Here is a 26,079-nt window from a genome sequence, read left to right as displayed (position 1 = left end):
TCAGGAGTCCAGAGCCCGTCCAATCTTTACGAAGAGTCAAAGCTTCAAAGAAGAAGACATTATGCTTGTGTAGAATCTTGAAGAAGCACAAGAAGTGAAAAGGATATTCTTGGTAAAGGGCAGGCATGAACTAAGGTATAGAGGTGAGAAAAGCACAGAGATCATCACTGGAGCATGAAGTTCAAGGCGGGGAGTGTGAGGAATCAAGCTCCAAGGTGGGTGGGAGCCAGACTGGAAGGGCCTGAGTGTCTGGCCAAGGAGCTTGGGCTTTTTCTTGAGGGTGATGGAGAGTCACTGAAGCCTTTAAGGAGGAAATGATGTGGCATTATCAGATTGGTATTTTAGGGAGAGCTCTGGCTGCTACAGTGTAGAAAATGGGTTGGGGGCACAGGCAGAAAAGTCAGTGAGGAGGTTGCTGTAGGGATCCAGGGGGACATGGTGAAGCCAAAATTATGGCTGGAGCAGGCCTTAGAGAAGCTCTCCTAGCTCACAGGAGCTTTCACGGCCTGGCACTTTGAAAGAGTTCTTGGCCCTTGGCACCCACTTCCCTGCCATTTAAGCCACCTCAGCCCTTCTGTTTCTGAGGTTTCTTTTGGCTCTACCTTAGTTCCCCTGGTTATCCTGGTTGGAACCAGTGTTTCTGTCAGTTTCCATGTGGGGCCCTCAACTTCCTTAGGTCCCACTCTCTTGGGAGATCTGTCAACCTTCAGCACACCTACATCCCAGCCTCCCTCAGTGTGATCCTTTCATGCACATCCTTCTTTGACAGAAACACCAGATAGATATGTGACTGAGGGGCCTCCTCCACTAGGGCTGTCACTCTCTGCCATTGCCGCCCCCGCCGCCCCCAGCCAGCATTCATACAAACATGTGTGTGCATACACATATGCGTGTATCATTGACAGGACTGATGCTGAAGGAAGGGCATCCCTGGCAGGCAGAGGAGTGTCACCTGAGGAAATGTCTGGAGGTAGGAAAGTACAAGGGAGTGTTTGGGGAGCAGAGGGGAATGTTGTTAGCAGGGTCTGGAAGGGACTGGTCAGGGCCTTCAAGGTTGGGCCCTGAGCCATGACCAAGTACTGCAAGCAAGGGGCACCACAGCCAGGTTTTGAGCAGAGATTGGGAGAGTCACCTTCCTTCAGTCTCATGAATATGCACAGAACCTGTTGAATTATGCAGACCGAAAGGATGTAAATGTATATGCAAATTTTCTGCTGCCCTTCTTGTTGCTATGGAAACCAAAGAATAGCAAAAGGGGGCCCAAACCCTGGGGAGACCAGACTGGAGAGACTGGAGACCAGGAGGATCTCCTCTGTCGCCTGCTTTCCCCTTTCCTTCTGTTTTAATCTTTTTCTTTGCCTCACTCTTTGTCTCCGGGCTCTCTCTTTCCATCTCTTTGCCCCTCTTGATCTTTCTGTCTCTATCTCTATCCCTCCTGGTTTTTTTTGTTTCTGTCAGTCTCTGAGCTTCTGTCTGTCCATGTGTATATATCTTTGACTGCATGTCACTGTTGCTCTATGACTCTGAGACAATGTTTCTCTGTGACTTCATGTCTCCCCCTATCTTTGTGTCTTAAATTCCATGGCTCTCCCTCCTGCATTTCCCTGTCTCCATGTCTCTGACTCACATCTTTTTTTCTCTGCATCTCTATTTTTGTGTCTGACTCTCTCTAATTGTGTCTATTTCTTGGTCTTTCTTCCAAGTTCTTTCCCTTCTCTTTTCACTGTGATTCTGTCTCTCTGAACTTCTTATTCCAATGCTTGTCTCTGATGGGAAGGACAGGAAGCTGCACATCTGTTCTTGACTGATGGCCCAGCCACCCACATGTTCAAAGATTCCTAGGTGCTCTCCCCACATAAAATCCTGTTGCAGGTCTGGCCCCTGTCAGTGTTGCCATTGGACCCCTGTGACAGGCCTATGCTGGCTGCCAGTACACCAGGGCTCCTGTTCTAGCCTTTGCCTACTGTGTGACCCTGCCTAGTGTTTCTCTCTCTGGATCTGTAGTCCCATCTCTCTCGAAGCTGGTGGGCATCTTGAGGCAATGAGGTATAGAGAATAGAGAAGTGAGAGGTGAGTCCTAGTGGTTCACCCATCTGGCCCTCTGCCCAAGGGCTGACGTGAAGGGTCTGGCTGGGGCCCAGGTATGAGGGTGTCTAGGGCTAGTTGAGACCAATCCTGGCCCCCAGAGAAGACTTCTTGCTGATCCACAAAATCAAGCAGCAGCCTATCCACAGTCTATCCATGCTTCTGCCTGTTGCAGACTTAAACATCCAATTACCTGTTCAGGGTCCTTTGTTTGCCCCTCTGCCATTGATTGGGCTTACATTTATAGAACACCTATTCTACGCCATGCTTCTGCCTTCACAGGTCCACAGTGATAGAGAAATGTCATCTGGGCTTTTTGCATCTTCCCCCTCCCCCCCAAGAAGGGTCTCTTTGGTCCAGGTGGAAGGAAGAACACAGACCCTTCAACTCCCATAGCTTCCTATCCCTGGTGGGCTCATTTGTGGGTATAAAGCATATGCAGCTGCAAAAGTCATGGATCAAGGTTAGGAGAAACAGAGACACAGAGATAGAGACAAGAGTAACTGGATCTATGGAGGCAATATGTCTCCATACAGGGTTTGGGATGGGGTATAGGAAATTTAGGGCAGGACTGAGGGTGAGGGTGGGCCAGAGTATTTTGAGGGCAGGTAAGCCACCCTATGTAGAGGTGGAAGCTTCCCCTTTCAGCCCTGGGCAGGATGCCTTAACCTCTAGGGAAGCACTAGACATGGGGGATCTGGCTGGGGCCCAGGTGTGGGGGCAGTCAGAGCAGTCAGGGCAAGCCCCCCTCCTCCAAGAGACTGCCAAGCTAAGCCCCCAGCTCTCCTGTCTCGCCAGAAAGGACACAGACATAATCACTCTTCCCATTGACTGTGATTCACCCATGTTCAGGCCCAGGCGTGATTATGCTGTCAGGAATTCCATGTTTGAATTAAAAACCTCCCTGGACACCCTACCCCACCCCACCTGGGCCAGTTGTGCCAATGGGTGTTGGAGCAGGGTCAAACAAGGCTGGCTGGAGGGCTTTAGGCAAAGCCACACATGGAGAGAAAAAAAGGGATTAGGGGAAAGATGGAGAGTGAGAAAGACTGAAAGACACAGGAGACATAAACATTGATGGGTAGAAAACCAAAGCCAGCAGATGAAGGGGGCTCTGGTACCCACCAGGCTGGCACTGAACACTTGACTGGATTATCTCATTTAATTGAATCCTCACAACAGTCATAGGCAATAGGCACTATTATGATCCCATTTTATTCCTGAGTTAATTGAGGCATAGAGACATTCAGTCATTTCCCTGAGGTCACAAAGCCAGTAAATGGTGAGTAGGTACTTGAACGTTTCAGTCTCACTGAAGAACCAAGAAGACAGACAGACATAGAGACAGAGGTTGGGACAAATTCTCACACCACCACTCATGGCAAATCTGGGACTCCTGGAATCATCAGGCAGCTGTTCAGCGGAAAGCCTTCCCACAGGCTGAAGAACATGCAGCTTCCTATCCTTTCTATCAGAGTCCAGGACTGTGACAGAGACATAGAGGGAGAGAGAGACAAAGACAGCAAAGCAGGGAGAGAGATGGAAGGGGAACTCTGTGCCACAGAATTCCTTATCTGACTTTCCTCCTTCCTGCCAGGTCTGCAGCCTGTCCTGCCCCTGAGTCAGATCTAGCCCAGCAGACACCTTGCTTTGGTGGGGCCTAGGCTTTGAGATCCACTTTTTCTTCCCTACAAATTTATTTATTTTAAATTTAATGTATTTATTTTGAGAGAGAGCACATGGGAGGGGGTGGAGAGAGAAAGAGAGATTGAATCCCTAGCAGGTTCTACACTGTCAGCACAAAGCCCAGCTCAGGGCTTGAACTCATGAACCATGAGATCATGATCTGAGCCAAGATCAAGAGTCAGATGCTTAACCAACTGAGCCACCCAGGCACCTCCCCACACACAAATTTATTGAGCACCTACTAGTAGAGAGGCACTCCTGCTCCACATCTCCTACCTCTTTCTCTTTCACTATTGAGAAATCTTTCCCATTGTCTAACTTCAATCCCCTAGGATAGGTTCTGCAATAAGGGATCAAGATTAGAATTTGGGGACACTTTGATATGGAGGCTTATTCTAGCCAAGTACAGAGAAGAGGCCCCTGAGGGCTGGCTTTGGGTGCCTTCTGGTTGGAGGCCCCTTCTAGTTGGTTTGGAGAAGAGGCTCATGGCCCAGCTGGTGGGGCCTAGAGAGCTGAGCTGTCAGCAGTAGGGAGGATAGGGTTGAGAAAAAAAACCAGGAACTATCCTGAGGGAGCCAGGGAGTTGGCTTTATGGTTTCTAATGTTTTAACCCTGGTTTCAATTACCCCCAGGGTCCCCAGGCTTCCCTGATGGTTGTGGGCTCCCAAGCTTGAGGGAGGCTCAGGACTCTCCTGGGAATGCCAGAAACTAGAGGCTCAGGGATAGGAGTCTGGGGGCAGGGGAGAATTTCCATCCTCTTCTTCCATGTGTCTGGCTGAGAGAGGCCGCCAGACCAAGCAGGACTCTGGGGACAGCAGGGAGGCTGGGGAAGGAGGGGCCTACACTCTGCTCACAGGCTTCTATGGAGGGTCTACATCAGCCAGCTCCTTAGCACCAGTTTGGTCCCATTGGCCTCAGCCCAATCCTGGCTGCTAAAGCCCAGAGCTCTTTCTTGGCCTCATCAGGCTCCTTTTTGGTCTTGTGACAACCCTGACTCCTGGCTTTCCTTCTGCCTCTGGGGCAACCACACCTTCCCTGCTCACTCTGTTTTTTTTTTTTTTTTAATTTTTTTTTTTCAGCGTTTTTATTTATTTTTGGGACAGAGAGAGACAGAGCATGAACAGGGGAGGGGCAGAGAGAGAGGGAGACACAGAATCGGAAACAGGCTCCAGGCTCCGAGCCATCAGCCCAGAGCCCGACACGGGGCTCAAACTCACGGACCGCGAGATCGTGACCTGGCTGAAGTCGGACGCTTAACCGACTGCGCCACCCAGGCGCCCCTCACTCTGTTTTTTAAAATTATTTTTTTATTTTTATTTTTTTATTTTTTGAGAGACAGAGTGCAAGCAGGGGTGGGGCAGAGAGACAGAGAGAGACACACACACACATACACACACACAGAGTCGGAAGCAGGCTCCAGGCTCTGAGCTGTCAGCAAAGAGCCTGATGAGGGGCCCAAACTCACAAACCAGGAGATCATGACCTGAACTGAAGTCAGATGCTTACCCAACTGAGCCACCCAGGCACCCCTCTGCCCACTCTGTTTATTAATCATGGTTCCTAGGGCTTCAGCTTCAATCCTCTCCTCCCCTCCCCTCCCCTCCTCCTGCCTCTCATCATTTTTTCTCCCTGCTCCTGTGATCTATCTTGTTATCTTCTAGCACGTTCAGAGTGCCCATATCAGTCCAAGACTTTGATGGATGCCCGTACAACCAGCAAGAGCCAGTTACAGCGGGCATTAGAAGCCAAACAGGGACTGCACACTTCCAACCAGGTGGCTGTTTCTCACCTTCTGTGTTCTTCCCATCCTTGTCGCTGCTGGTCACCATCCCACAGACCTTCAACTCCATGGATATGTCAAGCCCCAACTCTCTCCAGCTCAGTGAATGGCACCATCATCTCCCAGTTACTCATGCCAAAAACCTGGGAGTCATCTATGCTTTTGTACACAATGTTCCCTCTGGGCCTGGCACACAGTAGGTACTAATAAATGTCTCTTGAACTGAGCTTAATTCAGTTTTCTCTCTTGGACTCCCATCTGCCTCTGTCTGTTTCCCTGGGACTTGGTGTCTCTGGCATTCAATCTTTAAATCTCTAATTTTTCTCTGTCTTCTCAATCACTACAATTGAGTTTCTGAGGGAGAAGCTGGGGCTTCTTTTTTTCCCTCTGTCCCTGCCCCAGGGAATCACAGGCTCGCTGGAAATGGAGCTGTGGGAGATGAAGGGAGGAAACCAATCTTGGGGCCATGTGGCCCTCAGTCCTATTTGGAAATAGGGAAGCAGCTCTACAGCAGCAAGGATCAAGGTCAGACTCTGGGCTGGCACTGGAAGGAGACAATCCTTTGAAGACATATGCCTTCTATGAAGAATTGGGGAGAAAAGGATCAAGACCCACTGGAGTGGGAGGAAGGGTAAGTTCTTTGTGTTTTTGATCAGGGAATTAGTTTCATGCAAAATTTTGCAACACAACATGAAGAAAAACGGCATCTGTGATTTTGCAAGTCTGTGTCCTTGCTCCAGCCTTCAAACACACTTGGTGTCCTAATCCTGACTTCTCTGTCCTCTTTTGTCTCTCTCCCCACCATCCACTCTGATTCCCCTATTCCTTCCCTGACCATCTACTACTCTTTCCAAACGTATCCCAGACCTTGGGATCACTGGGGGAGGGTCCTTGGAAGAGCAGACTCTAGACTAAGTGTCCAGGGGTCTGTTCTCTGTGTATAGGGCAACACAGGGGTTCCTCTGTCAAGGGAGCAGATGGAGATGAATCTGAGCCCTCCCCTCCCCCACCTCCCCTGACAAAGCCCTGTTCTCTCTTCAGCCCCAGGGCCCTGCCCCGGGTTAGATTGGAGGTCTCCCTCCCATGGGTAACTGCAGACACCTCTTCCCTGGCTGCCCCACCTTCAGCCTTAGCCTTTCTCACTACTCTGTACAGCAGCCTCAGTGATCTCACTAAAATGTAGATCTGGTTATGTTCCTCACCTACTTTATGCCTTTCCAGACTTGCATGGCCTTGGCACTAAAAGCACTTCAGGATGTGGTCTCTGAGCCACTCAAGCTATCTCAGTCTGCCTTTTGCCTTCTGGGTCACTGCTTAATCCCTTACTGGACACCAAATCCTCTTTGCCGTCCCTTGAGGATGTAACCCATTCAGATAGCCTCCCTCTCCTGTGCCCTGGGACTTTTCTTCTCTGGGCCAATGTTGTCTTGCTTGCTTACCACATTCATTCATTCATTCATTCATTCAACATTTATTTAAATCTAGTTCAAATGCTAGGAGTACCTGTTCTATGCCAGACCCAGCTCTAGTTGTCACAGGGCTGCCCTCACGGAGCTCACAGGCACCACACAAGTAACTAGGTAGTTTAACGTCACACAAATTACTATAAGGAAAAAGACTATGGCACTATGGGAGAAGAAAAGGGGGCTTAGTCTAGGCTTCTTTTAGGTGATATTTAGGCTGTCACCTCTCGCCTAAGAGGACCATGGATTCAGACACAGCACTCTCACATGGACAAATTGTATACTTGCCTATTTTGCTTAGTATCCATCTTCCTTAACTAGAATGGGAATCCCATGAGGACAAGGGATTTTTAAACTTTTTTAGACAAAAAGTAAACAGTAAAGTACACAAACCTTAAGGGTACAGATCAGATTTTGACATATGTGTTTACACTTTTGGAACCCAACATCCCCCCCCTCCAACAAAGGTAAGTACAATTCCGACTTCTATCACCATAAATGAGTTTTGCCTGTTCTTGAGCTTTGCATAAATGAAATCATTCAATATGCTGTACTCTTTTCTGTTTCTTTTTTTTTCGATTGACATTTTGTCTGTGAGCTTTATCCATTTTTGTTGTGTGTAGCTATAGCTGTTGTTTTTGTTTTTTTTTTTCTGTAACTGTATCATAATCTATTCATTTATTTGGGTTGTTTCCAGCTTGAGACTATTATGAATAAAACTGCTATGAACATTCTTTGTGAGGTAATAAGGTACATAGATGTTCAACTTAGTAGATCCTGCCAAACAATGTTCCAAAGTGGCTGTACTAACTTATACACGTACCAGTAGTGTGTGGAGTTCTAATTGCTCCACGTCCTTGAGAGGGCAGAGCTTTTTGTCTGTTTGCTTCATTGCTATATTCTATCACTTACATCAATGTCTGGTACATAGTAGATGCTCAATATATACTTATTGATTGCCTTATGAATGGGGGAGCTATCTGCATTCCTGGGGTCCTGCTCTGGCCCAGGCACTAACTTGCTGTGTGACTCTGGGCAGGTGACTCCCCCTCTCTGAGTTGTTTCCTTGTCTGTAGCATAAGGGGAGTGACAGTAGAGGCTTTACCTTCCAGTGCCAGCTAGATGCTCTGAGAGCTGGACACCTGTTCATTCATTCAGTCCACTTGGGTCTATAAGGTCCTACTATGTACCAGGATGGTGAGGGTGTGATCTGTGACATACCACTGACAGCCTCTTTCAGGTCAGCCAAGACCAGGGGTCATTGCCCATCTTGTCCCCAACTCATCCTTCTGGAGTCTGTTCTTCCTTCCTCTGTCCAGCCCTGACCCCAGGGGGAGGGGGTCTGGACTGAGCCTGTGGATGGAAAATGTGATTAATGATCAAAAAAACATCCAAGAGGAAGAGACCAGGAAAACAACTTGGGGAAAGCTCCTCGCCCAGGGGAGGGGGGCCATGTCCTGGGCCTTGGGACAGCTCCGGCTGCCCTCCCGCCGCCCTTTTTGGGAAGCTGCCACAGAGTGGGTAATTTTAGCCAAAAGTGAAAAAAAAAAGCCACTCTAATTATTTATGAAAAAAGTTCCCCCCACCCAATGTAAATTATGCTTCCCCTGGAGGCTTCCCTCTACTGTTACTCCATTCCTAGTGGTCCCTCTGCTTGGTCAGGCTGGGGGGCCCTAGAGACACTGGGCTGGGGGCAGAGGAGGAATTTCAACATGAAATGTTTTGTTCATTAGCAGAAAACATAGGGGGAAATTCCCTTTTTGCCTGGGCCTGGGCAGCCCAGGCGAATACCCAAAACCTATTGTCAAAAATAGAGTCTGGGCTGCAGAGCAGGGTGGGGGTTTTACTGGGGTGGCGGGGGCGGGGGGGACACAGACGTTTATTCCCCTTCTCTTAGACTCCGGGCTTTCAGGGGTTTCCTGAGCCTTAATCCTTCCTTCTTTTGGGGATTTCATTCCCAATGTCTCAGGTTGCCCACAAAACTTCCTTCATAGCAAAACGGGAGGAACTGGGGTTAGACTGGCCTTAGAACTTCCAACTAAGGAGGAAGGGAGGATATCAAAGAGAGGGAGGGGAGGCCTTGGACCTATACAAATAATTCAGAATTCTGGTAGAATATGTTGGGATCAGTAGGTAGCAAATCTGAGGGGGGCCAGGAGCAGGAATGAAACCACCTCTTTCTATCTGAGTGGATTTAGAGGGCCCCAGTGAGGAGGGAAGTACATAGATAGCTCCAGAGAGCTGAGGACAATTCCAGGCTGAATATTTAGGTTTCCCTATTATAGTTTCAGCTCTTTCCTGTTCTTTACCTTTAGGGAATCTTTGCCCTTTCCTGGTGCCAAGGTTAGAAGGGTCAGGGCACTCTTAGGCAGTGGTCCAAATGACAAGATTCCAGAAGGGGCTCTGCAGCATAGGGGTGTTGTAAGTGGGTCCTAGGTGCTGTCCCAGGATAGAAGTGAGTCCTCCCTGGGGTGCTAGGCTGGACCCTGAGTGTGTGTGTGGGTGCTCAAGGGGCCCCCCTGCCTGGCTCGTCCTGGGGCTGTGTGGGGATCGGGTTTCTCGGCGCCTGGAGCCTCCGCGAGGCCGAGCTGTTCCCGGTCCCCGGCCAAGCCGCCCCGGGCGCTGGCACTGGAAGAGGAAGCAGGGGGGGGGGGGGGCGCGGTGAGGGGGAGCAAGAGGGGGGGGAGTGGGGGGAGCTATGAGGGCTTTTACGTAACTGCCTCCCAGAGCCCGCCCCTACTGCCAAACCCCAGAGTGGGACTTTGTGTGATTGAGTGTGTGTGCCTATGTGACATGCGGTGTGACTGAGTACATGGCTGTGTGTGACCGTGTCTGTGTGTGGAGATGGTGTATAAGTGTGCGATTCGGGGGGGTCCTGCCCTTCTGGGACCTCTAGCTGCCAGTCCTAAGCAGAGGACCCTGACTCCCAGTGTGCCATGGCGAGGTTGAATATAAACTTTTGACTCTTTGAAACTATGTTACTTTACATGACTGTGTGTTTGGCATTTGTAGGCAAGACAGAGAGCCTATGTGTGTTTGTAACTTTGGATAGCCAAGTGTGTGGCCCTAGTGGAACTTTCTGATGGACCAGCACGTTAGAAGAGCATCATTTCCCAAAGGAGCACTAGAAAAGATAGACCATAGGAGGTGGGATAGAAGCCTCCTTCCCTGAGGGCACATCAGTAGGAATGGAGAAGGGTCCTCGCTATCCATGATGGAGGAGGGTTGAGCCAAAAGTCCTGCCACAGAGCCCTCTTTCATGGCAAGTGTAAAACTCCAAGGACTCAAGAGTCAAGAAGAATTTCCCTCAATTTCCCAAGTCTTTCTGGGGTTATCAAATCTGAAATCTACATCACTTGCAGGGCAAGAGGGCTCTGAACTAAGGGCATTATTTCCTGCTGCCCCTCACTGGAGAAGCAGATGTTGGAGATCGGTGAAGATAGGGTGGGACTGGGAGGAGAGTGTCCATGAAGTTGGTTTAGCTTAAGAGTAAGTGCATGACAGAGAAGGGAGCTGGGGCGGAGCTGGGGCCATGGGAGATAGGGGTGCCTAGCTGGCTCAGTCCCTAGAGCATGTGACTCTTGATCTCAGGGTTGGGAGTTCCAGCCCCACGTTGGGAGTAGAGATTTCTTTAAAAAAAATAATAATAAAATTAAATTTTAAAAGCTTGAGAGGACACAGGGCCGGATCCTGCAAAGGCTTTGAAACCCCACCTAAGAAGCCTGGCTTTGCCCCCACGCCGGGGTATGGGAGGGTTCAACACGAATATTTAGGAAGCCCAGAAGCTCGTGGCAGATAGGGCATTGAAAGCTGTGGGAGCGGAAACCCACGAGTAATCTGTTGCCCCAATGCAGATGGGAGCAGAATCAGTTCTTATGGCGGCCAAAGGGAAGGCGCCCCACCCAGTCTGTTCCATAGGTGGGCGCCGCCTCTGAGCTGGAGCCGCAGCCTTAGGGGGGTACGCGCGTCCCTCATCGCCCGCCAGGTGTCGCTGCGACACCGGAGAAGAGGGCGCGGCCAGGGTGTTGCGCCTGGAAGTTGCTGAGGATCTACCGACGCCGGGATCCAGTCCGACGTGCGCCTCTTGTCCTTGCTAAGCCTCGGACGCACCGACATGTCCGGCTCCCGGCTCCTGATTGCCTGGCGCAGACCCTGCCCCGGCACCCGCGGACTTCGGTACTCCTGACTACAGCCCCCGAGTCCCCAGGTGGAAAGGGGACGTTGTTCGGGGAGGAACCCCCCACTGCCCTCAACCTGGCAGGAGGCAGTGACTAAGACACTGAAGGATCTGGAAGTCAAGTCAATCCAGCAATGACCTGCCGATCTCGGCGCCAGTCGGCCCCTCGAGGGGTATGGGGCCCCCTGAGCACCCAACCTCATCCAGGCCTAGTTGCTGCGCAGGGTGAGGGGCAATTCCTGACTCCCTCACCCCCCATTTCGTCCCGCCGGCCCCGCTCTTTCCCAGGGTCCACCATTCCGTCCCCGTCCGTGGCCTGGGAATCTGGAGGCTGCGGGCCCGAGAGGCTGGATAAGGGACCCTTACAGTGGGTAGGGATGGGCGGGATCTCAGCTGAGTGCCACTATTTCGCTGTGTATCTTTAAGCCCCAGCTGGCCCTCTCTGAGCCTCAGCCCCGGCTGACCCCTGCCGGTTGCTCTGAGGGGATTCCGAAGCCACGGAAGTGAAAGTGAAAAGCCCAGGCAATGGCGGGAACAAGGGAGTCCCTGAAGCACTTCTTGGGAAAGGGCCCGGCGTTTGGGCAGCCTACTGGGAAAGGGTGTGAGGAAACTGCGAGATAGTTCCTTCCCCTCTCCCCGCCCCCAGCCCTGGAGCAGCTCCCGGGAGGGGCCAGGCGCAGGGATTAATGGTCAAAGGTCGGGTGAAAAATCCGTGGGGTGGAGATAGGGGTGGGCCACTCGTTCTCCGCCTCTGGCATTCAACCTTTCTTTTGCGCTCTCGCGTGGCCTCAGAAGTTGGTTGGGTTGTCTAGCCTTAATCCCCCTTGTTGTAGCCAGACCAGAGGCCCGAGGGCAAGTGAAGTGAGCACACTGGCCCCTCAGGGGCCGAGGCTGCGAAAGGAAAACTCGAAGGGTGAACCTCCAGCGCCAAACTCGCGCGTGCCCCGCATTCTGGAACTGCCCGTCCAGGCATAGAGGGTGTAACCTCCCTACCCTGTTCATCCCAGCGGAGGTTTCCCCCCAGACCATGTGTCCCGCGGGGCGAGGAAAGAGGGGATAGTTATAGTGTCACCGGAGACTTGATGGGAGAGAAGGCCTGGACTCCCAGCCTGGTCCATCCTGGTCAGGGTAGCGAAAAGCCCCCTTCCCTCCGCGTGAGAGGTGTATGTGTATATGACTGTGAGAGTGGTCATTGCTGGGAGCAGAATAGGGGAGGGGCAGAGACGGCTGGTCTCCTGTACCCAAAATGGGTCCTGGGGGCTCTGGCTCGTGCTTCTGTCATAGAGATGCCTGCGGGAGGACCCTGAGAATTGGCCCAGGGTGTGCCAGGGTGTCGGTACGAGGTAGTCAAGGCCTGAACAAGCGGGAGCACTGAGCAGCAGAGACCTGGCCAAGGCTGAGTGAGAGAGGGAGTGTGAATGAGCGACCTGGGAGGGGGAGAAGGGGGCGCGCCCAGCGTCCCTAGGGAGTCCGGCGGAGTGGGTGCGGGTACGTGTGCACGCGTGTTTTTGAGACCAGCGGCCGGGCCTGCGCGTGAAGCACAGGGGCCACAGCCGTCTGGAGGGCGGGCGTTCCCAAGGAAGGGCGAATGTGAGGGGGCCACGCGTGCCAGTGCGGGCGAGTGTGCCAGCGGGGGGAGGGTTCGTGCGAGCGCGAGTCTAGTGGGAGTGGGGGCTCCCAGGCCTGCGCAGAGTGAGTGTGCCCGCGCGTGCCAGGCGCGGGAGCGTGCCAGGGCGGGGGCGCGCGGGGGCAGTGGCCGGGAGGGGGTCGTGGCGCGCGGCCGCGGAGGCGCGGGGAGACAAGGCGGGAGGGGGAGGGGAGCGAGGGCGCGCGCGGCCGAGCGGGCGCCCGCGGTCACATGGGCGAGGGAAGGAGGGAGGGAGCGCGCGAGGGAGGGAGGAGGATGGGGGGGTTAAAGCCGCCGAGCGCCGAGGAGCCGGTGCAGAGCGGGCGGCGGCGGCGGCAGCGGAGGCGGCGGCTCCAGCCGGCGCGGCGCGGGGCTCGGCAGCGGGATCCGGCAGCGGTGCTAGCTCCGCGCTCCGTGCCTCGCTCCCTGCCCGGGGTGGTCGAAGGGCGAGGCGCGGAGCCCCCGCGGCCCGAGGGCGCGGTGAGTACCCTGCGGCGGACAGCGCGCGGCCGGACCCTCAGACCCTCGGGCTGACCGACAGACCCGCGGCCCTCGTGCGCGCGGGAAGAGGGAGAGGACACGCGTGGGCCCGCGACCCCGGGGAAGAGAGAAACGGGAAAGTTCAAGGGAAACTTTGCCCGCAAACTCGGGGGCGGGGGCGCGTGAGAAGCGGCCCCCAGCGTCCCGGGGCGTCGGGGGTTGGGCGTGGTGATGGTGGGGGCGGACAATCGGCTGGGGGGATGTGGCCGGGGCGGATTGTCCTAGCGTCCCTATTCTCTCTCACCCCTCAGCAGCGCACGCGGGGTCTGGGAAAATTCCGGAACTGGGGGGTCGTAGTGACCCCCGCGCGCCCGAAGGCGGATTCCTTCTCCCGCAGAAATCTAGACTTAAAAGCGCCCAGGGGTGTGAACGGACGGTTGCGCGTTTGCCAGTGTATGTGTGTCCGTGTGAATCCGCGTGTGTGTGTCTCGGTGTGAGCCTGCCTGTGGTTTCCTCGTGAGTCCGCCTGTATCTCCATGTAGTGGGTTTCCTTCAGTGTCTCTTTGTAAGACCCCCTCTGTTGTGTGTTTGTGAGTCCGCTTGTGGTGTATCCCCGTCTCTTTGTGAGTCAGCCCGTGTGTGTCTCCTCCAGTGCGGCTCTGTGTGAGTCGGCTTGGGTGTCCCTGTGTTGTTCCGAGTAGTGTATCTCCCCGTGCGTGGGGGCTGGGCCGCGGGGAGGTCACCAGACGGACAGCTCTCTTCCTCGGCTCCTCTCCTCTCCCGAGCCTCTTCTCCTGCGTCTAGTTCTCGCGCTCGCTCGCTCCCTTGGCCCCCTCCCCCCTTCAGTAGCTTCAGGCGGGCAGGACTATTTCACGCCTTGTTGAAAATTCAGGATTTTCTTTCTCTTTCTGTCTAGGCTCTCTCTTTGATTAGTGTCTGTGTGTGTCTGTGTGGCTGGCAGCTTGTCTGCAACACTAGGTGTGTGTGTGTCTGCATGCCACTGTGGGAATGGGTCTGTAACGCTAGTTGTTTTGCTTGTAATACTTGGTATGTTTGTGTCTGTGTCACTGGGGGTGTTCATGCGGCTGTAATCATTGAGGTGGGAATTTGAAATGCTGGGTGTGTGTTTGCATTGACAATTGCTGTATGTCCAGGGCGTCTGAAACAGTGTATTTTTGTGTTCTAACTCTGGGTGTGATGGTGTACCATTGCTTGTGTAGGAATGTGACTTGAACAATTGAATATTCCTATGGCTGCAGGGCTAGCCAGGGCTTGGGGGTGGAGGGCCTATGTGTCTCAATAAACTATGCCTCTCTCTCTACTGTCAAAACCACACAAATCCTCTGGATTGGTTCTTGGGGTTCCTGGTCAGGATTGGTGACATGGAGCTAAGGTTCACATTCCGTCAGGGTTAATACTCCGAGGGACTCTGAACCTTAGACAAAAACTAGGAGTTTAAACTACACATTCAAGACTTCCTGGGGCTTCTTTAGAATTCATAGTCAGATTCACACTGGGACGCTTAAATGCATATAGGCATACACTCAGATTCACACTTAAATTCTGGGGCTCATATCCAACTGTACACTTCAGTTGTAGGGTTACATCAGACTCACGTTGGGACTCATGCTGACACTTCTATTCTCATTCCTGTTCTGAGGCTCATAGACTTACACTGCTACCTAGAGCCCATGCTCAGAATCTCACTGGGGTCCTAGAGTTCACATCTGGATTCACACTAAGACCCTGGACTTCCATTTTGGATTCACACTTACATTCTGGGGCTCATAGCTGGAGTCACATGAAGACTAAGGGCTCACACTCAGATTCTCATGGGGAACCTCGGGCTCATATTTGGACTCAAGATTCACACAAGACACTGAGGTTCATAGACTCATCCTTTTACCTTGGAGCTCACACTCAGATTCACACTAGCAAGATTCTCACTTCCATCCTGGGATCACTCAGGGACCCAGTGTTCAGTGTTCACACTCAAGACTAGCATCTCTGGTGATTACATTAAACTCACTTCTGTCTTGGGGCTTAGACTCACACTACACTTTTATATATTCACATGGGGGCCCTGGGATTCACACTTGGAATCACACCCAGTTATGCTTCCATCCTGGGGCTCACATTCAAACCCAAACTAGGGTTGTGGTGAACTCATAGTCAAATACACCCATGCTTTCTTTGGTTTATGGTGTAGAACAGGGCAGTTGGGTAAGGAACAGCAACTGCCACAAGACATGTCCCCTCCAAAGGTGGAAAGGAGAGAGGATACATATTTGGGAGTGTCACTCACTTGGGTTGTGGACTGATGGAGAGGGTTGTGGGAAGTACTCACCCAGTTAAACCTTTTTGCCTTTCTTTCTGCAAGGAGACTAAGGCTATTGGTAGGACGCTCTGAGTGGTTTTTTGGCACAGGAGTGATTATGTACTCTTAGAGTCCCCATGTGAAAGCATATCCCCCTTAAATAGTTTTGGGTACCCCTTCTGTGGTAAGGGAATCGGTGTGGGGAAAAAAGACTCGTGTCTTCCCAAGACATTTCTCCCATCCCAGTCATCCTTAGTATGGGAGGAGTGTCAAGATTGACTTGGTGAGACGGTAGACCTCTGGCTTCTTTGACCTTTCCAGGGTATTGAATCTCTGATTCTAAGGGAGATGGTAGCCTGGATCTGTGGTGAGAAGGTAGCCAAAGGAGGAGACTGGACTGAAATCCACCCTCGTATTTCCTCTGCCCTGGCTGGAGAAGGATAGAGGCCAAGTTATGTTATATCTCACAATGTCTCCTGGAGTGTCTATGGAGCTCTTAACCTTGTCTCTATGGTATGACCAGCGATCTCTACTGTACTCCCCAGAAAAGCAGTAACCCTGTGAGGGAGGGTTGGGTTAGGTTGTAAACTATGCTGGGACTCCACCTGCCTTGGAGACACTGCTGGGCTTACATATCTTCCTGCTGTGGAGGCCAGCAAGTTAGGGCTGCCTGAGGTGCATAATCACCCCATGGGCACCCCGACAGCAGTACAGATCTGGCCCTCAGGCTCAGATGGCTCAGCTCTATCAGCTCCCTGTCCCTGAAGGGGACACATGCTCCCCACCCCCCTCTGGGGGGGGGGGGCTTGAAGGACTGGCATTCTGGTCTCTGCCCCCCCATGGTGAGTTGAAGTGTAAATGAATGGAAACATATGGAGCAGATTTTCTTTGAAATGCAGATGGGTGGTGGTGGTGGGGGGGACCATGTGTGCCTGGTTGGGGGGGGGTCCCAGAGAGCAAGAAGGCTGAGAAGAGAGCTGACCCCTCCTCCAGTCCCACCATAGGGTGAGGAGAGTTGTGTAAACCGTGGCCCTGGGTGACCACACCCACCCAGGCTCCAGCTTCCTGTGGGGAGAGGCTGGGGAGGCCAGTGGTCCCTGTAGGCTGAAGGTGCTGAGGTCATCACTCCCCTTTACCTCTGTAGAGGGCAAAGAGAGCCTCCAAAGCACAGAGTCATGCTGGGTTGGGGGTCACCAGAGCCAGGAACTTTGGGGGCCAAGAGGTGGAAGGGGGAGCTAGGGCAGATGTGGGGAAGAGTTAGACCCTGCTTCTTGCAGAACTAGCTCTGGGAAGCTGGGGCTACAGCTACAGTGGAAGGAACTGAGGCTAGACTATAATGATGACATCTGGTCAGGGCAAGAGCTCCTGGAGTTTAGGATTGGAAGAGTCCTCAATCCTGAAGGAGTTTTTCCAGACCTGGGATGGTCAGTATGCCACACTATACACTATAATTTCCCCTCACAAAACTCAGCAAAGTTACATAGTAATTGCCTGTGAGCTCTGTGGGACCCGGGGACTGGGTCTCTCTGCTCACTGCTGTACCCTGCCCCTGGCACAGACCTGGAACACTCCTTGGTAAGAGGGTGATGCATCTTTTTCTCTCTCATCAGACTGAGTGCTCCATGCGGGCAGGACCATATCCTCAACTGCCAGCACAGTACCTGACACGGATTAGGTGCTCAATAAATGTTGAGGAATGAATTGTTGAGTGGGAGAGGGGATTCTCTGGGGTTTGTGGCTTGAGACAGAGCAGTGTCTGTTGTATTACCCCTATTTGACTTGAAAGGCACCTGAATGATTTGTAGTCTAAAGGAAGGATCTCCTTGCACTCAGGGAAGGGGTGCAGAGGATAGGCAGCTTATTCCTTGAAAAGGGTGGGACTAAGGGCGACTGGGGTGGAGGTGGGGATGACTGATTCTGTGGCAGAGGTCAGAGGTCACTTCTGTCCTCTCAGCTTCAGGATTTTTCAGAAGGTGGGTAAGTCCTTTTCTCATGTGGTTGTGAGCGTGTCCCTTGGTCTCTCTAGGTTGGTTTCTTGGACTCTAGCTAAGGCAATAGACCCCATCTCTGAGCTGCTGAGGCTAGGCTCTGAGGTTGTTTAGCTGCTGTGGGCACCACAGACTGTCTGTATTGGTTATTAATGTCTGTCTGAGAACACGGGGTTCAGATCCTAAAAATACCCTGTCCAGCCAGAGCCTAGGAGTTGCTCGTGTGGGCTAGTGTAGCAGTGGCTGCATCTTGATAAGACAGACACAGAGCCAGAAGAGACTAGGAGAGTATAGGAAAACTGAGGCAGCGTGGGCAGGAGATGCATGAGAGACAGAGCTTCTGTTGTATATGGGACAAAGATTTATAAAACTAGTGGTGCGAGTTCTTCAAATTATGGCAACATTTAGGGTAGTCTGTTATTTTACACTGTAGAGAATTTACTTCCCGGGGAGTTTGAAGATACATCTGATATCAGATGTATAAATTAAGTAGTCAGTCGTAACCATTTCAAGTCCAGCTTCAAGATATTCCAAAATAAGTATGTGGCAAAGAAAAAAAAAAATCTTCCTTAAGTAGCCTTTTCTGAGCCACTGCCCCCACCCCTACCTCCTAGAGCCCTTCCTTGCAGCCTGAGTCCCAGTGGGGTTCTTGTACACCCCCTTTTATAGGCCCCCACCTCACTTCTGACCCCCCAGGCATCTGTGTATCCCCTCTTCCCTGGAGATGGATGCTGCACAGTGGTTCCAAAAAGGTAAGAAAAGCCTGGCCTCTGAGGGCAGATGCCGTGTGACCTTGGCCTGTAAGCTGACCTTTCTGGGCCCCTCTGTGAAATCACGGGATGGGGGGGGGGGGGGCTGGGCCCTGGCCCAGGCCCGGAGAGAAGGCGGTTTTGGCACCCATCCAGCTCCCTGACGTCAATGATTCTCCAAATAATGGAATCAATATTGGGGGGGGGGGGCAAGCGTGAACCAGGCCCCAGCGATTAGAAACAGATCAGCACAAACCCGCAGCTGATTCTGATAGAGCTGCCTTGGAGAGCTAGGGTGGGAGGCCTGGAAGGAGGTGGACCTGGGGGGGGGGGGGGTTGGTGGCGCTCAGGAATGGAGGCGGAGCCACCCAGTGTCCAAAGCAGGAGGATACACAAGTAGGCAGAGATTCTGGGTTGGAATGATGTGGTGGGGGCTGCTGAACTAGTTCCTTCCTCCTTTGAGTCTATGGGGTTCCAAAGCTAGGGGAAGTTTGTGAATGGAGACTTCTTTCAACCAGTGAGTGATAAAGGGTGGACAAGGGGAGTTTGTAGTTTATCTCTTTGCTTCCTAGACTTGGGCCCCTAGGCCATGTTAGGAGTCACAGGTTATACCTAGGATAGGGGAGAGTACCGAGTGAGACCTAAGGAAGATGGTCTTTTACTTGGAGGTAGAGGGCATTAATCTAAGATAGATGGGTATTCCCTCCTCAGAATGGGAGTCTGGCCTCCTCCATCAGGTTGTATCCTCTCAGCCTACTAGAAGGCAGCAGGTGAGGATGGAGAGGGCCGTGGGGTCCATAAGGGGCTGGCCTGGCAGCTGACAAAAAACAGGAAAGAGGGCTGGGGGAGCAGCTGTAATTACGGGGCATTTATTATTAATCAGATGAAATTGCTGGAACAGCTGGTGTAATGTGCGTAGCGATACAGACTCTGCATGCACCCCCAACACATGTGCACGCACACATATGCACAAGCCACGCACAGCCTGAGCCTTGTTTGCTTACACAATTTTTTTCTTGTGAAGGTTGGAGCCCCCCCCCCTCTTTTTTAAAGTAATCTTTACACCCAACATGGGGCTCGAACTCACAACTCCAAGATCAAGAGTCGCATGCTCTACTGACCAAGGCAGTCAGGCGCCCCTAGAGGGCTCCTTATGTGTGTCTGTGTCTTTTGATGTTGGTACTTATTTGTGTTTTTTCATGTCTGCCTGTATCTTCCTCTCCCTCTGTTGTCTCTTTTCCCAAATGTCTGTTAGTCTCTGGCCTGATGTGTGTCTCTTGTCTCTAACCTCTCCGTCTCCCTCTGTTTGCCTATATCTTGGTATGTCTGTATCTATTATCACCAGCCACCCTGTCTCTAACACCTTATTTTAGTTTGTGGTCATCTCTGTCTGGTTGCGTCTTCGGTCAGGGTTGGATGACATGGATGACCCTTTCTCATGGGTATGTGTTTAGGCACCTGACCATGCCTTTGGCAAACACATCTGGGACCTATTTTTTAGGGGGGGAGGGGAAGTTGGATCCTGAGGATCTCTTCTGTTGAGTGACTGGAGCCCATTGAAGCAATAGTGGCTTTCAAGACAGCTCTGAATACAAAGCTGGCTTCCTTATCAGCTACCATTTGTGGGATTTTGGGCAAGGTGCTTTTGTTCTCTGAGCCTCGGTTTCCTCATCTGTAAAATGGAAACAGGGTTAACTCTAAAGTTGTTTTGATGATTCAGTACAAAATGTATGTTAAGCACTTCTCATGATACCTGACTCATTAAGAACTCTGAACAAGTGTTAGCTGTTACTATTACTGGGAAAGGCATTGTGCAGGCAAGAGAGAGAACTGCAGAGGCAAACCAGTAGAGCACAAAGGCTTTGGAGCTAGACTTGGACTCAAATCTGTGCACTGGAACTGATCAGCTATATGGTCTGAGGCAAGTTACTTAACTTCCCTGAACCTTGTTTTTTCAACTGTCAAATGGGAATAATAATAGAACCTACCTCATGGAGAAGTCATGAGGATTAAATGAGATAATGCATATAAAGTGCTTGACACAGTTCCTGGCATATAACAGATTCTCAATAAATCGTAGTGGTGATGAGAAGAGGATAGTATGATGGTGGGTGTTTTTGCCCTGCTGGTTGCGTGTGAAAAAGTGTGTGATGTGGAGGTACTTGTGCCTGTGAATTGGTTGTCTGGGGACTTTGGATTGTTTGTGGATATGAGTATGTATCTGTATGTGATGTTAGGCCACTTGTGGCTTCCCTTTGTCCCTGTGGTTTAGCATCTGAAGTCAACATGGGGTGCTGGAGGGAGTCTGGACTATTCTCAACTTTCCCTTTTCTAGGGGCACCTGGGTGGCTCAGTTGGTTAAGCCTCCGATTTCAGCTCAGGCCATGATCTCTCAGTTCATGAGTTTGAGCCCTGCATCGGCCTATGTGCCGACAGCCCAGAGCCTGGAGCCAGCTTCGGATTCTGTATCTGCTCTGTCTCTCTTGGTCCCTTCCCTGCTCACACTCTGTCTCTATCAAAAATAAATAAACATTAAAAAAAAAAACTTTCCCTTTTCTAGACACTTACCTGCTGCCTGCCTCAGTCTCCCCTTCTCTGAGAGGCATTGTATGGAATGAGTTCTTAGTTGGACTAAGGCCTGTGGGTCCTCTGTGACCTCTGATTTGTGCCCTTTGCCCTTCTAGAATCCAGCCTTGTCACATCATCCCGTCCCCTTGGTTTTGGAAGTCTTGGAAAGAGTTGGTCTGGAGAAGGAGGACATTGATGTGCTCAGTGTACGGCCAGTGGTGAAGAGGTATGTGCTGGGGACCCACATGAGGCAGGTCTGTCTCTGGGTATCAGGCTGGTGCAATGGGGCTATAGGTTTGGGGATGTGCGTGAAGGAGGGCCTGAGATCCCTTCCTTCTCTTCCTCTGTTCTTCCTTCTGAGGCTTTTCATGCCCCTATGATGGGCCCATGAAGGGGAAGGGACTTACCCGCAGTCACACAGGCAAGGGCAAAGCCAGGTCAGAAAACTGGGTTCTGTACTTAGAGTGCTGAATCCTGGATGTGGGAGTATATTTCTGTCTCATTGTCAGGCTCCCTCTCTGCCCCCAAAGCATCTCTCTGGCTTGATTGGGGAAGCAGCTGGGCTTGGAGTAGATGGGATGGGGGTCGGAAATTCCAAAATCTTCTGGGGCCAGCCATGGGGCTGGGCTTGACTCTCCCTGCCTTTCATTAAGGCCAGCCAAGGCCCCCGATTGGCAGCCCAGGGTGGGGGCGTCCAAGGAATCGAGGCGCTGGAGCGGAACGGAAGGGCCTATTGTCCAAAACCCGCCAGAGGCCCACAAAGGCCAGCCGGCTTTTCATCTCAGCTTCCAAACAGACTGGCCATTTTCCCGGCCCAGGAGTAGGGGACTGATTGACCCTTCAGAACTAGGACTGGGATGTTTTTGAGGGTGGGGTGGGGTATCCCATGCTGACACATGGCCATAAAAGGGACTTAAAATGGAGGTGGGGTTCTGAAGAGGAGGGAGGCTCCAGAAAGCTGTAGAGAGTTAAGCTTCCAATCCACTGTTCCCAAAGGACCTAAGGATACAGAGTAGGGTATCTGATAGAAATTCGGATTTACACAACAATAGATAATAAATATTTATAGGGGGCACACCTGGGAGGAGTCTCATGATTTGATGGTAAAGTGAGCTACTTCTATGAGCATATAATCCCACCCCCCCACAATTGGGATCACCGTATTGAGTTGGAACAGGGGCTGGAGAAGAGAAGGCTAGTGGTTGGGCAAGAGACTGGGCTCCTGCAGCAGGAGGAACTGAGGCCAGACAGCAGGAAGGACTTCCTGCCAATGAACAGTAGCTCTGATGCCCTGACAGTGTCTCTAAAGAGATCCCAGAGGATCACAGAGAGCAGGGGAGCTAGAGAACACCCCTGGGGTTAGTTAAGGGTTAGGCAGCTTCTGTGGGGGCCCAAAGAGGAGGCTGGGAGGGAAGACTTGGCAGTTCTGTCCACCCTCCCTCCACAGCACCTCCAGCATCACTTTAAAAACAGCTTTTTAATTTAACAAAGTGGATGAAAAACTGTTTTTGGAAATAAAGATATCTGCTGTCTCCCAGGCTAGCACTCAGCCCTTGCAGAGAGCCTCTCTCCGGGTTTCTCCCCGCTGCTGGTGGTTCCTTTCCCCTCTCTCTCTCTCTCTCTCTCTCTCTCTCTGTCTCTTTTTTTGTTTGTTTCTGCTCTGCAACCCCCCAGCTTCCCCTTGGCCTCCCATTACCCCCTCCCGTATCAGCCTCCCTGGGAATCTCATCCTCAGTCTCTTATCTCCATGTCTCTGCATCTCCTTTTGTCTCTCCTCTCCCAGTTTCTCTTCCAGGGCTTGTCTCTCTCCTGAATCATCTCTGTCTCCCAGCCTGTCTCAATCTCTGTCTCCCTTCCCCCCTTCTCCCCCAACCCCTGCTCTAAATGGGTCTATTTAAAACACCCGACGCTGCCAAGTCAGAAAAGCGTCTCCTGATAAAGCGCATTAGGCCGAGGGAGGGAGGAGGAGGGGGGAGGGAGCAGGGAGCAGCGGGCGGATGGATTGATCCAAGCCCGTAACCCCATTAATCAGGCATCGTGGATCCCCCTCCCTCCCCCAGCTTCAGCCCCTTCTGAGCTAAAAGCCCCTTAAATATTTATCACCCCTCCCCCCAGGGGTGAGGGGAGGGGTGTGTGGCCCTTGGTGTGAGCATCCCCAGCTGCCTGGTGCGCACCCCCTGTGTGTTTACACATGTGCACATGTGGTCATATGTGCATGCATGGGTGTGCATACCTAACAGACCCAGGGCCCATCTTGTCCCCCTTCACCCCCCACCACAGAGTAGCGTGGTTCCTTGGGCAGCCCAGCCCCTAGGGGACCCTGGGAATCTAGCCTGGGTCTTTGCCTCTCTTAAAAAGTTGGGCATGTAGAATAGGGAGACCTTTGGGGTCAATTGGAGGTCCTTATGCCCCCAAAGTGCAGTAACTGGAAGATTGGGTGGCATTGCACTATTATTCTCAGAGGGTCGGAAGGTGAGCTGGGGTTCAATGTCCAGATTCCCTAATATTCCCAGAGCAAGAAGTAACTTAGGGAATAGAATTGGGGGCTCCACGCTCCTAAAGTGCAGGAAGGTAACTTGGAAGGCCGGCTGAAGTTTCCCCTTTATCCTCAAAGGGCAGGAATGTGACCTGGAGGTGGGTTGGGCACCTACCATTACCCTTAGAAATTTAGGAACCTTGACCTGGGCCTGGGTGGGGGTCGCCATCACCCCCAGAGAGGAGGAAGGTGGCCACTCTCTGAGGGGTGATGTGGGACTGGGTCCCACATCTCACGGCTTATTGATTTCCCCTGGCTACAGAGGTCAGTCAACCCTGAGACAGGCTGGGGTCCCCCGGAGTTGGCCTGAGGCAACTTCGCCCTGGGCGGGGGAAGGGAGGCCCGGGCGGCCCTGGGTGTGAGGAGGGGCCGCTGCTCGGAGCAGAGGGTCCCTTCCCCCTCCCTCCCCCAGCATCAAGTGCCACATCTCCTCCTGACTCAGACAATTAGATTCAAAGGATGACCTCACTGCCTGCCGTCCCTCACTCGCTCCCTCTGCTAGCTCGCCTCGCTCGTGGCGCGCTCCTTCCTCCCCTCCTCCCGGCCCGCTCGCCGCCTCGCTCGCTCGCTCACTCACAGCTCGGGCCGGCCCCTAGCCCGCCCGCCCGTCCGGAGTCGCGGTGTTGCGGGGGGCTCCTGTCCCCCGGGCCGGCCCGGGCCTCCTGGGCCCCAGCCCCGGGCGCCCGATGCCCGCGGGCTGCGGGGCGGACCCAAGGAGCGCCGGAGGCACCGACGGGGCGCCTGCGCGGGGACCCAGGTCAGTGGCCGCGCGGCCGCAGGGCCGGAGAACTTGTCACCCCCACTGCCGCCGCTGAGACACCCCCGCCGGCGCCGCCCGCCAGCCCGCCTCGGAGCTTCCCGCTCCTTTCTCGGCCCCCGCCCCCCGCGGCTGCTCGGCGCGCTCCCCCTGCCAAGCTGTCTCTCTTCTCTTTCTCTCCCCCCCCCCCCCCCTTCCCCACAGCCCCTCTGCTTCTACAGCCGGTGGGAGGGACTGGGACTTCCTGAGGTCCCAGGGATGGGGCTGGGGCCCATTGGCTGAAACCGGCCCAGGCTTCTGAGAGAGGAGGGGGCTCTAGCTGTTTCCACTGGCCTGGGGGAGGGGACCACAACCTGGGTGGGAAGGGGGCTACAGAGAAAGAGGTCCAGGCAGGGTGTGGGGGTGACATCTACAGAGGGGATGAGCTCTTGATATCGTTCTTTTCTCACATCCTGTGGGCCTCTTGCCTGGCTTCATTTGTTCCCACCTCCTAGCAAACTATAGTCCCCACTGCCTAGTTTCATTTGGTCCCCACAGCCTATGGTCTTTTGGGCTCTGTCACCTGGTTTTCCTAGACCCTTCTGCCTGATTTCTTTTGTTCCCACTGTCTACTTTTCTATTTTCCTTAAGTCCCTATCACCTGGGCTTTATGGGATTGCCCTGCCTGGTATCCTTACATCCTCCTGTCTGATGTTTGCTTCCCTACCTGGCTTCCATGGAGCCCTACCATGCTCCCTTTATGACAGGGTGTTAGGGCCCAAGCTACACCTGGAGTGGCAAGTGGTAAGGATGTCAACAGCAATGCCAGTTGTTCCCAGGTTGGGGCCTGGCCAGCACAGCTTGGATTCCATTCTGCCTGGACAGCGACACAGCGTCCTCTCTTGTGATGGGGGGCAGGGCTGCAGGGTCCAAGGACACTTTACAATTCTTGTCCTCAATGGTTAGTTAGAAGAGCACTTGCTTGGCCAGTGCTGTCCCCATCTCTCTTTGGGCCTAACAGTGATGACAGGGCTTTGGCAGGGGCTGGGGGTTGAGGTCTGAGCCGTATCTCCTTCTCCTTACCTTGCCTCTTGCAGCCAGGCCTGACACTCAGGTGCACTATAAATAGTTATGGGCACAGAGAGGTTTTGAAGAGGACTGGGATCATACAGCAGGTGGCTAGGTTGAGAACTGTTGCTGATCCTCATCCTGGAGAAGAGGGGGTGCTAAGGGGAGGCAGGAGGGGTCTGGGGAGTGAGCTTGTTTCTGGGGTTTTCTGGCTCTTGCTACCAGTGCCACCATCTCTTCACCCAGGGGTGTCTGGCCTGGATCCTTACCTTACCCTGTCTGTCTGGCCTGGCTCTCCTTTTATTCTGGGATGCTGGGAAAGCAGGGTCAGGGGAGGAAGGAGCCACCTAGGAAGTTATCAGATATTTATTTGCTTTTGGGGGATGAACAAAGTTCCTCCTCCCTTTTACTTCTTCCTTAGGCTACCCTGAGCTTTAGCACCCTACCCCCAAGTGCAACCCGGGCAATCCAAGGACCCAGCATGGAGTAGCTATTCTGTGTGTATCTTTGTATTTCTCACTGCTGGATGTGGGAGCATGAGAGGCTGAAGGTGACTGGGGGACTCTGAGTTTCTGGAGGTGCGATGATATCTGTGTGGAAGATAGACTGTTCTGAATGTGTGATGGCATCCATATGTGAGACTGTGCCTGTTTTGAGTGAGCGTGTGTGAGTCTGTGTGTATGACTGTGACTGTAATACGTGTGTGCATGCACAGCGTGTGTGAAGCTGTGGCAGTGGGCGTCCACGTGGGAGGGCCAAGATGTGTAGTCACGATGGTGAACTATGGGTGCCAGTGTCTGTGAGAGGCTGCCTGCGTGT

At 52.8% G+C, this 26,079-nt stretch overlaps 1 protein-coding gene across 5 annotated transcripts in view; it reads left to right on the top strand.

Annotated features, from left to right (window-relative positions):
- Window positions 1–13,141: 13,141 nt before the first annotated feature.
- The window catches only part of CNTFR (ciliary neurotrophic factor receptor), a 38,114-nt gene continuing 25,176 nt past the window's right edge, over window positions 13,142–26,079 (top strand). For 3 of the 5 annotated variants that reach the window (XM_023242404.2, XM_023242398.2, XM_023242399.2), the window contains exons 1-2: window positions 13,142–13,298; window positions 21,037–21,146. The gene's annotated coding sequence lies outside the window, so the exon portion shown is untranslated. The remainder of the gene's footprint in view (window positions 13,299–21,036; window positions 21,147–26,079) is intronic. The other 2 variants (XM_023242401.2, XM_023242400.2) reach the window with 2 other exon arrangements.

Source organism: Felis catus, chromosome D4 (genome assembly GCF_018350175.1).
Source record: "Felis catus isolate Fca126 chromosome D4, F.catus_Fca126_mat1.0, whole genome shotgun sequence".
Classification (NCBI taxonomy): domain Eukaryota; kingdom Metazoa; phylum Chordata; class Mammalia; order Carnivora; family Felidae; genus Felis; species Felis catus.
This window is presented reverse-complemented; position numbering and strand designations above follow the sequence as displayed.